We start from the raw sequence: 12,123 nt of genomic DNA, 5'->3' as shown, positions 1-12,123 counted from the left end.
ACCTGAGGCTATGAAGGTTTAAGGAGATCGAAGACTAGTACTACTGGTGTAGATATAGGAACAATGGGCTCTAGGGCACTCGAAAGAGGTGGTGGAAGAAGAATAAGAAGCCTTGGTAAGTCTTATATGCCCAAAGTGCATCACTCAACTTGGTAGACCAATCTTTTCTTGTAGTATTGACTACTTTGGTGAGGATTCTCTTAATCTCCCGATTTGCTAGCTCAACTTGCCCATTTGTTTGAGGGTGATATGGGGTGGATATTTCATGCCTCACTCCATATTTCTGAAAAAGAGTGGAAAAGGGCTTGTTACAAAAGTGTGAACCTCCATCACTAATGATTGCTCTCAGAATGCCAAACCTAGAGAAAATATTCTTCTTTAAAAATTTGAGCACCACTTTGTGATCATTGCTCTTGCAAGCCACTGCTTCTACCCATTTAGAGACATAATCCACTCCCACCAAAATATAGAGATTGCCAAAAGAATTAAGGAATGATCCCATAAAGTCAAGGCCCCAACAATCAAAGACCTCAACAAAACAAATATAATTTTGTGGCATTTGATACCTTACGTTGATTTCCCCAGTTGTTGACATCGTGGACAACTTTTGTAGTGAGTGTTTCAATCCTTGAACATAGTTGGCCAATAGAATCCACTCTGTAGAATTTTTCTTAAAGTGTTCCTCGGAGCAAAATGACCTCCACAAGTTCTCTCATGGCACATTTGTAATATGTCTTGTTGTTCATGCTCCGAAACACATCTCTGAATAATTTGATCTGGGCAAAACTTATACAAATATGGATCATCCCAAGCATAGTGTTTTGCCCACGAAAGAAAATATTTCTTTGTCTCCATGTTCCATTATGAGGGAAGCTCTCCAATTGCCAAGTAGTTGACTATATTTGCGAACCAAGACAACTTCTCCACTACTTAAAGCGCATTATTAGGAAACTCATCATTAATTTGTGCTTCCTCGAAATGTGACTCTACTTTAACTCGGGAGAGATGATCAACAACCATATTTTCTACCTCTTGCTTATCCTTGATTTGAATGTTAAATTCTTGAAGAAGAAGGATCCATCTGATAAGTCTTGTTTTGGCATTCTTTTTGTTGAGTAGATGTTTCAAGGCCAAATGATCAGTAAAAATTACTATTGAAGTTCCCAAAAGGTAGTTCCTGAATTTATCAAATGCGAACAACACTGTAAGAAGCTCTTTTTCAATAGTTGTGTGATTCTTCTGAGCATCATTGAGGGTCTTACTACCATAGTACACCACATATAGTTTTCCATCCTCCCTTTGACCTAGTACAACTCCCACTGCATAGTCACTGGCATCACATATCAACTCAAATGGAAGAGACCAATTAGGAGGTCTCACAATTGGTGTAGTAGTGAGGAGTGACTTTAGTCTCTCAAAAGCTTCTTAGCATGCTTTAGTGACCGAACTTCTCTATTGTACCAAAATACTTTAGCCTTTTTACATGGCAACTTTGGTCAAGAAAAACTAAAGAAATAGTCACTACGACTTTTGTAGTACTCCGGGTATCGTCCTCAAGGACTGGCTTATGGAAATTGTCAATACTATAATAAATGAATTGCTTTTGTTTAAATCCTAAAGTGAAAAACAATATGTGAATAATGTGAAACTAAGTAAAAGAAATTAAATTAATAACAAAATGAATATTGATTTTAAATTCAATTCATTCAAGTTTGGGGTTTTCCATGTTCCAACCTAGGGTATAGAAATTAGAGAAAACAAGGGTCTTTTAAGTAATATGATCTTAGGGTTTAGGGATTCTTGGCCGCTCGCGATCAAGTTGAGTTCTATAACTCAAAATTGAATCCAAAACCTAATTTTCCCTTTTTAAAATAGATTCCTAAAACCATCAAATAAATGAGATTGATTACTAGTTTAAGATTTCTCTTTTTAGCCCTTCCTACTCCTTATAGCTTTGTTTTGGGGCAAATAACAATAGGGAAGATGAGGATAACTAATGATCAAGAATTACTAAGAATCACTAGTATCGGGTAATAACCTATCGTATCATTCCCTAAACTAACTCACAAGGATAGGATAAAAAGAATTGATAAATTGTCACCCAACCAATAATTAATCTCATTTTTATAATAATTTACCCATTGTCTCTATAGGTTCTCTAGCCCTTAGGTTTTCATGCTTCAAGCCCCAAGTTGGCTCTTAACCTCTCATGGGGTTGATGTCACAATCCATAATAGGGTAAAAATCCATAATTTGAATCAAAAGAAACTAAAAACAATATATTTAATAAAGAAGAAAAAGAAAACAAACCAAACTTCTCATTTTCTTCCACCTTCACTGTCAAACTCTTTGGAAAAAGATCCAAGATCCCTAAAACCTAGAATTAAGAGAGTTTATATAATATCAGCAATTACATAACATGTAGCACACTCTCATTGGCCACTTATTAAAAAATAAATTTCTAAAAATAATTTTAAAAAATAATAATAAAATGGTGATTTCTAGTTGTGTGGGGTCCACTTAGGGAGAATGAAGTGCCCTAGATGCAATTCCAGAGGTGAAGGAGGTGAAACATCAAAGTGGCAGTGGGTGAATTGGAAATTGGTGTCATTTCAAAGTGGATTTCGAATTCATAAGTTGAATTTCGAAATCATTTCGAAATGACCCTTCAGCTTGGTGCACACCATTTGAAACGTTGGACTCCTGACTTCCCGATCTTCAAAACGATATATAGTATGTATAAAATGGACTTTGGAAAGTACTTTAAATTTGTCCTCCAAGTCAGAGTATATATTGCCATCAGATTTTTGAGTTCTAAATTTCCATGCTGCTGAATCTTGCTTCATGCCTCATTTTCCATGTTTTCTTGCCTTCTTTCTTACTCCATAATGGTCATTTCTCATCTTCCAAACTCATGATATCCTCTTTTTGCCTTTCCTTATGGTCCATGACTCTTGACTCACTTATTTCCTCATTTAGCTCTTTCTTGATCTTTCAAAATCTAAAATGATTCAACTTGCACCCTTTTCTTCCCTTTAACTTGACATAAGTCTCCAAAGTACAAATTAAACTCATGGCTAGGGCCTTAGCATCAATTTAGGTCAAGTTGGGTGATTTAAATATCCTTTGGTGCAAAAATCATATCGAATATGTGCCATTAGAGCACATATTTTGGTTGCAATCATTTAATCCATAAGAATTCTGCATCCTTAAGCAATAAAGAACAAAGAGGTTGAGAGATTTTTGAGAAGTCCTGTAACCTCCTATAAAAACCTGCATGTCCCCAAAATTGTCTCACCTCTTTAACAGTAGTAGGCGAAAGTAGCTTTGAGATGAGCTCAATTTTTGTTGGATCTACTTGAATGCCCTCTCTAGAGATGATATGACCAAGTACTACCCCTAAGGTTGCCATGAAGTGACATTTCTCCTAATTTAGGACCAAGTCCTTCTCAATGCACCATTTCAAAACTTTTTTCAAATTTAAGAGACAATCATCAAATGTCTTCCCATAAGTTGTCAGATCATCCATGAAAACTTCCAACATTCTCTTTGCCATGTCATTGAAAATACTGAGCATACACCTTTGAAACGTGGTTGGCGCATTACAAAGACCAAAAGGCATGCGCCTATAAGCATAGGTGCCAAATGGCCATGTGAATGTGGTTTCCTCCTTATCCTCCAATGCAATGGCAATTTGAAAGTAGCCTGAATAGCCATCCAAGAAGCAATAATAGTCATGACCAACTACCCTCTCCAAAACTTGATCTAAGGTAATGGAAAATGATCTTTCTTGGTGACTGCATGCAACTTCCTAAAATCAATGGATACTCGCCAACCTGTAGTCAACCTTGTAGGAATGAGCTCTCCTTCATCATTCTTCACCACAGTTATCCCGCTTTTCTTAGGTACTACTTGAGTGGGGTTCACTTAACTACTGTTAGATATATATATATATATATATATTTTCTTTGTAATTCTATATTGCTTTTATTTTTGTCTACATGTGCATTTAAGTGTGTATATGTGTGAATATATGTACTATGGGAATGAAAGTTTGCAGCAGGCGTGTGAGTGAGTATGCATTATATATTTTTGTCTTCAAATTCCAATTCCCTACGATCCTCACTGTTACACCCTATTCTATTAGTTATTTATTTTTTTACTTTACTTTCCTAGATCCAAGGTATTAATTTGATTGATCCATGTCATTCAAGATTTAAAATAGTTAGTTTCAATTTTAATTTTTAATTGGAATGAAAGATATAGGTTTTGTGTTTTGGTTTTATTTATTTATTCATTTTTTTATTGGGATGAAAGTTAGAATTTTTTAGATTCTAGATTTCATTTGTTTTTAGATTAAAAGTTAATTTTTTTTTCTTATTAGTTTTGATTCATAAATATTAGAATAAAGGTCAGGTTATTAGTTAACTTTAATTCTTAACTGATATAATTTTCATTTTCATTTCATACTTCAGTTTTTTTTAGAAATTTTAATAAGTTAATCTAGTCAACTCAAAGTTGTTTATTCGTTTTTCTTTAGTATGTTGACTCTGATTCTTGTTTGGTCCAATTTCAATTCGTGTGTGTTTTATTTAGAATTTTAGTTTGTCAATTTAATCGATTCTATGTGACAAAGACTTTGTTTTAAATTTACTTTGTTTGGTTTCTAATTTATTGTTCAAACTTGAATGTTTTTTTATTAGTTAGTCAATGTAATTAATCCAATGTGTTAAAGATTTTGTTTTGAATTTACTTAGGTATATTTCTGATTCATCTTTAGGTTTGAGTTTTATTTAATTATTTATTTACTTGTTTATTTGCTATTTATTTACTTATTTTTTAATATAATCGATTCCATAGGTTAAAGATCTAGTCTTAAAATCTATTTCGGTTAGTATTTAATTCAATTTTAGGTTTTAGTGTTCTTGCAAATTTTTTTTGTGTTAATATAATTGATACTATGTGTTAAAGATTTGGTTTTAGACTTGCTTTAGTTAGTATTTAATTCATTTTTAAAATTAGATATTATTTTAATAAGGTTAATTCATTAAGAAAGTCGATCCCTTGTGAAAATTCATATTTATTTTTAGTTTGCTCTAATTTAATTTGGCTCTTTTTAATTATCTTAGATACTTTTGTAATATTAATTCATTAATAAATTCAATTCAATATTTGAAAGTTCATGCCTTTAGTTTACTCTAATTTAGTTGCACTCATATATTCGGTTTAGGTATTTTCTATAATATTGGTTCATTAAAATTGTTTCCATATATGAAAGTTCATGTTTGCCTTGATTTAATTTGGTTTATTTTAATTAGTCCATATGCATTTGTGTGTTTAATTGATCCCATGTTAGTTCTTGATTATTCTTCTCAATTTATGTATTTGATTCACCGATTTTTAATTCTTGATTAATATCTTCTAATTTTATTTGATCTAAAATTGTTTAGTTTATTATTTTGATGATTCTTTGTGAAATTTAATTTTCAGAGGTCATTGGAAAAACATGAAAATTGGCCTCTACCCTCCCCTTTATTAGTTTTGTTAATCATAAAAAAAAAAAAAAAAATTACTTTATGATTTTGTTTTCTTTTTGGATTGTCTATGTTTGATTTTTGTGTATTGTCGTTTATGAATAATGTCTTTCCTTTTAAAAAAGAAACCTTGTCTAAAAAAAATGTTCCTCGTAAAAGTGCATTTCAAAAATTCATTTAGAGTCCTTAGAATTGAAATCTCATTTTCTTAATCATTTTTTGATCGATTTGCATCCTTCTCAGTTTTCAATGAAAATTTTAGTTTTGAACAAAACACGAATCAAAGCTTGTGATCCCAAATAAATGGGATAATTCCAGGCTAGATCTATGTATATCAATTGGGGAATTGGTGAAACCCCTACATAAGGAAAATTTTCAAAACTCATCTTTGTTGCCCCCTTTGCATTTTGATGAAATCATGTCTATTATTTTTTTAGGAATTATATAGAAGATATAAGTGATAATTGATGGTTTCGTATACTATGATAATTTTTTCTATGCTAATTAGATAACAAGCATGCTAGGACTTCTTATTTTATCATTTGTTATTTAACCCTTCATGTCTTGTGGAAGCACGTTACGAGTTATATATGCTATCCATGTACGTCCCCTGTCACCTACCTTCTAAATTTTGTAAATATGATTGTCATTGTGAATTATACCTATGTTTGAGAATGCTTGGGATGTCTTGATATTTGTTACATTGTTTGATCATTTATGATAAAACGCATGCTGGGTGATATATTATCTAAACTAACCATTGATGTTTTATGATAACACTTAAGAAGTGGTTCAGGTATGCACCCTAACCCTCCTTTATTGTGATTTGATCTTATTTGGCATGTTGTTTTTTGAAATCACCTTAGTCTACCTAGGTATCCTCAATGAATCAATTAATTGCCACATTTCCTTTAACTTAGTCAATAGAGACCTTCATAGGGCTTAAAGGGGTGCTACCTTTTAAAGGTACCTTCCCAATAGGTAACCTGATCCCTAGACCTAGACTCGGGTTTTTCAAAGACACGCTTTTTCCAAAAATTATGGAGTCATTTTTTAGGGTTTTTCTTTCTTGTTTTATTTTTCCTTAAAATAAAAATAAAATAAGTGGCGACTCCGAATTTTTCTATAAAAAAAAATTTCACCAATAAAAGCGAGTCTCGCCGATTGAGTGGGGGCGCACATGAAAAATAAGAGTCCACAACTATCTTTTTCTTTTCTTGGCTCCCGAGTTTAGAAACCTACAAATTGAGAGCTCCACTTCATTTATGACATAGAGAACACTTGCAATCAATTGTCTACCTACCTATTCTTGGCTTAAAAGCTCTCATTTCTTTCTTAGTGCATTAAAACCATCACTTGCATATCTTTTAGTGCACCCTTGTGAGTCATCCTAGCTTTGTTTTGTATTTGAGCTATCTTTGAGCTGGGTTGAGGGATTCTTTCTTGTAAAACTTGAGTGTTAAAGCCTTCAAGAGGTTTGAATCTTGAAGAGATTGTGTAAGAGCCCATTTGAGCCTAAATCCAAGTGTAAAGAATTGGAAGCTTGGTTGAAGCTTCAAGCTAGTGAAACCCTCACTCGGTTAGGAGATTGAGGAGAGTGGACGTAAGCAAGGAAGTGTCGAACCACTATAAAATCCGAGTTTGAATTCTCTAACTCTATCTCTTTATTTATTAATTATATTGTGCTTGAATTAGTTGTCTTGAAAAATTTTTGAAAAACCTAATTCACCCCCCTCTTGGGTGTTTTTCTCATTTAAGCATAGCCTTTATTTTCTCAATGGTTAATAGACCTTCCCCCCTCAACTTAAATTACACATTGTCCCCAATGTGTAGGATAATGGGTCAAAGAAAGGAAAAAAGAAGATGTTACCCCAAGATCATGGAGTGAGAAGTTTGTTATGAGGACTTCATATAAACTAGTCTTGCACAAAAGCAACAAGATTAGTCATAGTTGTGAAAGGCGCACCTAGGCTCTGGGCGGCGTGACGTTACCCTTCGGCGTCATGACGTCACTCTTCGGCGTCTCGCCTGAAGGTAGGCGACATCCCTTCACGAAGGCGCCGCTTAGGTGCCCAAGGCACGACGCGGTCGCCTCTAGCCAGGTATGCCCTCATTTTTCTCCTTTTCCTTCTCCTTCTTCTTTTTCTTTTTCTTCTTCTTATTCTTCTCCTTCTCTTTTTCAATCACCACGTCGGGTTGCAGAGGGGCCAGAGTAGAGGACTAAGAAGCCCTAATTTTTTTTATTTTTTTATTTTTGGGACCAAAACGACGTTGTTTTGGCCTTATTTTCCCTTCCAACTCCCTTTTTTGGTATTTTTGAACCCAACACCACTCCCAAATGGTGCCCTAGCCTCAACCGTGTAGTGGAGAAGTGAAGAAGACGAAGAAGAAGAGGAAAAATAATCACATACCTTTCCGAGACCTCAGTATTTTTCTCTTTTCTTTACTTTTCTACATTTTTTTTCCATTTTTGTCTCATAACTCTCATTGGCATTTTTTTAAATTATAAATATTGTATTTTAACATGAAAATTTTACTAAATAAGAATAAATAAACAAAAAACATTCATGTGCATATTTTTTGTTAATGTGATATGCATATTTTTTTTTCAATTTTTTTCTTAATTTAATTATAATTATTTTATTGTAGTATAAAATTCTAAATTTAAATATTGTATGTTGTAGTATAAATATAAATATTGTATTTTGACATGAAAATTTTACTAAATAAAAATAAACAAACAAAAAACACTCATGTGCATATTTTTTGTTAATGTGATATGCACATTTTTTTCAAATTTTTTTTTCTTAATTTAATTATAATTATTTTATTGTAGTATAGATAATTTGTTTGCAATATGGATAATGAGAGTGAAACTTAAGTGGACTCTAGTGCAACTGGAAGAAGAGATCCCGAATGGAAGTATGCTCGTTTGGTTAATGAAAAAGATTTGAACACCATCATATGCATTTTTGTGATAAAGTAACTAAAGGAGGCATATATAGACACAAACAACATCTTGTTGGTGGATATAGAAAAGCTAAAAAGTGTAGAAAATGTCTAGAACATGTTAGAGAAGAAATGGAAGAGTATATGAGTTCCAAGAAAAGTTAAAAAGAGCAAATGAATATGGGGAGCGAAGATGTTAATGAAGATTTGAATGAAGATTTTGGTGAGGAGATTAATAGTAGAATGAATGTCACTAACATTTCTAGTGGAGGTAGTAACCGAGGAGGAAGTGGTGGTAGGATGTTTTCTACAAAAAAAAAAAACCAAGACAAAAAGGTCTTATGGATCATTTTTTCACTCCTAATGCAGAGATGGTTGTTCAAAATCGAAAAAGTGGGAGGATGAATCAAACTACCATCAATGATGCCTACAAAAAGGAAGCAAGAGAAAGAGCTTGTATGCTTATCACAAGGTGGATGTATGAAGCTGCTATTCCATTTAATGCAGTCACATATCTGAGTTTTCAACCAATGATTAAGGTTATTGGCCAATATGGTGTGGGTATGAAAGGACCAACTCTTCATGAGGTAAGAGTTACTAACCTTAAGAAAGAATTGGCTCTCATAAAAGATTTGATGAAAGATCATATGGTGGAATGGGAAAAAAATGGATGTTCAATTATGTCAGATGGATGGATCGATAGGAAAAAGAGAACTTTGGTGAACTTTTTGGTTAATTGTTCAAAGGGAACCATGTTCATGCAATCTATTGATGCTTCTTCAATGATTAAGATGGGAGAAAAGATGTTTGAGTTACTTGACAAATGGGTAGAGCAAGTTGGTGAGGAGAATGTTATTCAAGTTATAGCAGATAATTACTCAAGTTATGTGATGGCAGGTAATAAATACTATTTCTTGAATTTTTATTTACTTTTAAAATTTGAATTATTTATCTTGAGAACTTATGTAAATTTATTATCTACAATGTCACATAGGGAGGTTGTTAGAATTAAAACGCCCGCATTTGTATTGGACACCATGTGTTGCACATTGCCTTGACTTGATGTTGGAAGATATTGGAAAGCTACCAAACATCAAGAGAACATTGGAGAGAGCTATATTACTAAATAGGTATATTTATTATCGCTCAGGGCTACTCAACATGATGAGGTGGTTTACTAAACAAAGGGAATTGGTTAGGCTTGCTAAGACTCGGTTTGCAACTACTTTCATCACATTATCGTGATTGCATAAACAAAAAAACTTGAGGAAGATGTTTACAAGCTCAAATAGTAAATGGGAAAAAGAGTAGAAGGGGAAAACTATAGTTAACATAGTTCTAATGCCTTCATTTTGGAACACTATTGTGTTTTGCTTAAAGGTTTCAGGCCCCTTAGTTCATGTGCTTCGTTTGGTTGATGGTGAAAAAAAAGTTCCTATGGGATACATCTATGAGGCCATGAATAGAGCTAAGGATACAATTGTGAGAAGTTTTAATGAAAATGAAGAGAAGTACAAAGAAATCTTCAACATCATTGATAAGAGGTGGGAGATTCAGCTTCATCAGCCTTTGCATGCAGTAGGGTACTTTTTGAACCCAGAATTCTTATATGATAAACAAGAAATAGAGCATGATACAGAGATTATGAGTGATTTGTATAAATGCATCTTAAGTTTAATAAGAGACCCTATTAAGCAAGAAAAAGTTGTGGCTGAAGTGAGTTTGTACACAAATGCCCGAGGACTATTCGAGAATGAGTTAGTTGTTAGGACAAGGAAGACTAGAGCACTAGGTTACTTATTTAGTTTTGTTTATTTAAATGATTAGTTGTATTTTTGGTTAAATAGGTGAATTGTTTCACTAAATTGTTAATATCTATACCACAACTGAATGATAGGCTGCATATGGAGCTTCAGTTCCAAATTTGCAAAGGTTTCCAATGAAAGTCCTCAACTTGACATGCAATGCATCAGGTTGTGAACGCAATTAGAGCATCTTTGAAAATGTAAGTGACCAAAATAATTACAAGTAATAGTCTAATAAAGTCTTGAATGTAACTTAAAAGTTAAAACTTAAAAATATATTTATGAGCTTATGAATTTTTGCAGATTCATAGCAAGAGGAGAAATAGGTTAGATCATCAACGCTTGAATGATTTGGTATGCATTAAGTATAATCAAGCCTTGAAGAGAAGATACAATAAACATAACACCATTGACCCAATTTCTTTGAAAGATATAGATGATAGCAATGAATGGCTGATAGGAAGAATGGAAGATGAGGATTCTCATGGAGGTGTACATGATGATTTTTTATTTGATGATGATAATTTGACATGGGGTGATGTTGCTAGAGCTACTAGAGCTAAGGAGGCCAGGTTTGATACTAGAGATAGAGCTAGAGCAAGCTCAAGCATAATACCACCAAAGAAGGGGATAGCTTCAAGTTCTAGAACTTTGCCTTCTCATTCACTAATACATGAAGATGAAGATGGAGAAGATGGGGAAGGCTACAAATGTGATGATGGAAATGATGATGATGATGATTTTGTTGATTTAGAGAAGGAGTGATGATTGCTTGTTGTGGACAAATTTGTTATTTTAGTGTTTTTTAATGATGTTTTTGAATTATGGACAAATTTCATGTTTTGGTTTGGAAACTTTGGATTTAGATGTGTATTAGGCTATTAACAATATGGATTTGGATTTGTTTTTATGCTTGGAGTTCTTTATTTTTATGTTTTTTGTTGATTGAATTAAATTTTTGGATGATATTAGATGATTTATGTGTTTAGGAAAAATAAATGATTTTTAAATTTGATTATATTATATAAAAATATATATGTAAATTAGGTTGCACCTCACTTCACTAAAGATCGCGCCTTAGGTACGCCTTGCGCCTCAGGCTCCAAGACTACTTTGCGTCTTGAGCCTTTTAAAACTATGAGATTAGTAGCAAATGTATGCATAGAGAAAAATATAAATGGTGAGAATCTAAAAGAGAGTATAAGAGTATCAGTATGCTCTAAAAATACCATAGTTTATATAACCATATTGAATAAGGTATATATAGAAATGAAAATCAAGCGCCAATGATAGAATCGACAACTCCATCTATCTCCTCCAACACAGGAGTGGCTAACTGGTCAATATCCTCCAACATAAGTGTAGTAGCCTGATCAGTGATCTCCACGATAGGTGTAATGGCCTTGCCAATAACCTATACCATAGGGGGGTCACCCCTGATAATGATGTCCACACTAGTGTCAGTAGCACGAATGAAGATCTCACAATCGACCTATCCTGCAGAATCTGGAATATCAATAGTTGAGGTAAAAATCTTAGTTGCAGAATCACCTGATGTTTGTAAAATAGGCATGGTCTCATGGGCTATTTTCAGTGCTCTAATGTCAGAGCTAGAACCAATCACCTCTGTGTCGCCATCAACCTCTAAGTTGGTTTCAGTTGGTGTAACAAAATCTCCCCTCTGTCTAGATGGAATAACCAAAGAAGTGAGTTGTTGTATAGAAAAAGTGAAGTCATCCATCCAAGTCTCTATCTTACTTAGGTGAGCATCAATGCCGGAGTCCATGGACACAAATAACTCCTAAAGTGTCTCTATACGAGCCATGATTGATAAG

This window comes from Vitis vinifera, chromosome 17 (genome assembly GCF_030704535.1).
Source record: "Vitis vinifera cultivar Pinot Noir 40024 chromosome 17, ASM3070453v1".
Lineage (NCBI taxonomy): Eukaryota > Viridiplantae > Streptophyta > Magnoliopsida > Vitales > Vitaceae > Vitis > Vitis vinifera.
The sequence above is the reverse complement of the archived record's forward strand: the minus strand, read 5'-3'. Positions refer to the sequence as shown.